The following is a 2,500-nucleotide window of genomic DNA, read 5'->3' as shown; positions in this document are numbered from 1 at the left end:
ATACATGCGTGAAGCGCCGACCTCGCGGGAGGCGTGCTTTTATCAGACCAAAAACCGACCGGGCTTCGGCCCGCAACCTTTGGTGACTCTGGATAACTTTGCGGATCGCACGGTCTCGCACCGGCGACGGATCATTCAAGTGTCTGCCCTATCAACTTTCGTCGGTACGGTACTGGCCTACCGAGGTTCTTACGGGTAACGGAGAATCAGGGTTCGATTCCGGAGAGGGAGCCTGAGAAACGGCTACCACATCCAAGGAAGGCAGCAGGCGCGCAAATTACCCATTCCCGACGCGGGGAGGTAGTGACGAAAAATAACAATACAGGACTCTAAACGAGGCCCTGTAATTGGAATGAGTACACTTTAAAACCTTTAACGAGTATCCATTGGAGGGCAAGTCTGGTGCCAGCAGCCGCGGTAATTCCAGCTCCAAAAGTGTATATTTAAGTTGTTGCGGTTAAAAAGCTCGTAGTTGGATTTTGGGCGCAGGCGGCCGGTCCGTCGCAAGGCGTGTACTGGCCGTCCTGGCCTCACCTCCGGTTCTCCGCCGGTGCCCTTGACTGAGTGTCGGCGGCGGCCGGAACGTTTACTTTGAAAAAATTAGAGTGTTCAAAGCAGGCGATTCGCCTGAATAATGGTGCATGGAATAATGGAATAGGACCTCGGTTCTATTTTGTTGGTTTTCGGAGCGCGAGGTAATGATTAAGAGGGACAGACGGGGGCATTCGTACTGTGCCGTTAGAGGTGAAATTCTTGGATCGGCGCAAGACGAACGACTGCGAAAGCATTTGCCAAGAATGTTTTCTTTAATCAAGAGCGAAAGTCAGAGGTTCGAAGACGATCAGATACCGTCCTAGTTCTGACTATAAACGATGCCAACTAGCGATCGGGGGGCGTTAGTTTTACGACCTCTCCGGCAGCTTGCGGGAAACCAAAGTCTTTGGGTTCCGGGGGAAGTATGGTTGCAAAGCTGAAACTTAAAGGAATTGACGGAAGGGCACCACCAGGAGTGGAGCCTGCGGCTTAATTTGACTCAACACGGGAAATCTCACCCGGCCCGGACACAGTGAGGATTGACAGATTGAGAGCTCTTTCTTGATTCTGTGGGTGGTGGTGCATGGCCGTTCTTAGTTGGTGGAGCGATTTGTCTGGTTAATTCCGATAACGAACGAGACTCTGGCTTGCTAACTAGTTACGCGACCCAATCGGTCGGCGTCTAACTTCTTAGAGGGACTAGTGGCGTTTAGCCACACGAGATTGAGCAATAACAGGTCTGTGATGCCCTTAGATGTTCGGGGCCGCACGCGCGCTACACTGACCGGATCAGCATGTGCTCGCCTTGGCCGACAGGTCTGGGTAACCCGCTGAACCCCGGTCGTGCTAGGGATAGGGAATTGCAATTATTTCCCTTGAACGAGGAATTCCCAGTAAGCGCGAGTCATTAGCTCGCGTTGATTACGTCCCTGCCCTTTGTACACACCGCCCGTCGCTACTACCGATTGAATGGTTTAGTGAGGTCCTCCGATTGGACCTGGCGCGGCCGGCAACGGTCGAGCCGGCGTCCGAGAAGACGATCTAACTTGATCATTTAGAGGAAGTAAAAGTCGTAACAAGGTTTCCGTAGGTGAACCTGCGGAAGGATCATTAACGGTCTCGCAAACGCTTCGGCGAACGCGAAACTCGGACAAGCGAGAGAAAAAGTCTTTGCTACCCGGCGCCCGACCCGCGAGGAGCGGCGCGCCGGCCGGCGATTCGGTCACCCGGTAATGTTTGCGCGTCGAGTGCCGCGGTGCCGCGCGCTCCGGCTTCAAGCGTCGGCCTGGCCGACCGCTCGGCGCGGTCTATTTTGTCACCCTATAGTGCGAGGCACTGTGCGAGCGAAACAATCGTGGATGGCTCTTGGCGGTGGATCACTCGGCTCGTGAGTCGATGAAGGACGCAGCTAGCTGCGTGAATTAGTGTGAATTGCAGGACACATTGAGCATCGACGTTCTGAACGCAAATTGCGGCCTCGGGTCAATCCCGGGGCCGCGCCCGCCTCAGGGTCGCGTTGCAAACGTTCCGCGCGGGGATTTCTCCGCGCGGCTGCTGCGGCGTCGGACGCGCGAGCGCCCGTCCCGCTCAAGACAGCACGGCACGATGCGCGACGATCGCGACCAGAATCCCGCGCGGCGGCGGCGAGTCGACCTCGAAGAGGCCAACGGCTGGCGGCTCAAGGGCGGGAATCGAGGTGCGCGGCGGCGCGCGGCGCCGACGGCGAGCGCGGAACGGGAAGAATAGTCCCGGTCCTTACTTTCGGCCTGAGGTCGGACGAGGCTACCCGCTGAATTTAAGCATATTACTAAGCGGAGGAAAAGAAACTAACGAGGATTCCCTCAGTAACGGCGAGTGAAGCGGGATGTGCCCATCGCCGAATCCGCGCGCTTTTGGAGTGCGCGGAATTGTGGCGTACGGAATTCGTCACGGCGCGCTTCGCCGGTCGCCCGCGTCCTTCTGATCG

At 56.6% G+C, this 2,500-nt stretch overlaps 2 non-coding genes and 1 pseudogene across 2 annotated transcripts in view; all 3 read left to right on the top strand.

The window, feature by feature from the left end:
* LOC146143035 (small subunit ribosomal RNA) overlaps nucleotides 1-1,647 on the top strand; it is a 1,811-nt gene extending 164 nt beyond the window's left edge. Inside the window, exon 1 of the ribosomal RNA XR_014500254.1 lies at nucleotides 1-1,647. This exon is cut by the window's left edge and continues 164 nt beyond it. This is a non-coding gene — a ribosomal RNA (small subunit ribosomal RNA).
* Nucleotides 1,648-1,894: 247 nt separating this feature from the next.
* Nucleotides 1,895-2,048, top strand: LOC146143034 (5.8S ribosomal RNA). The gene has a single exon (XR_014500960.1). It is a non-coding gene; the product is annotated as a 5.8S ribosomal RNA (ribosomal RNA).
* Nucleotides 2,049-2,296: 248 nt separating this feature from the next.
* LOC146143033 (large subunit ribosomal RNA) overlaps nucleotides 2,297-2,500 on the top strand; it is a 3,679-nt pseudogene continuing 3,475 nt past the window's right edge.

The sequence above is a fragment of the Ascidiella aspersa genome, chromosome 5 (assembly GCF_963924565.1).
Source record: "Ascidiella aspersa chromosome 5, kaAscAspe10.2, whole genome shotgun sequence".
Lineage (NCBI taxonomy): Eukaryota > Metazoa > Chordata > Ascidiacea > Phlebobranchia > Ascidiidae > Ascidiella > Ascidiella aspersa.
The sequence above is the reverse complement of the archived record's forward strand: the minus strand, read 5'-3'. Positions and strand labels throughout refer to the sequence as shown.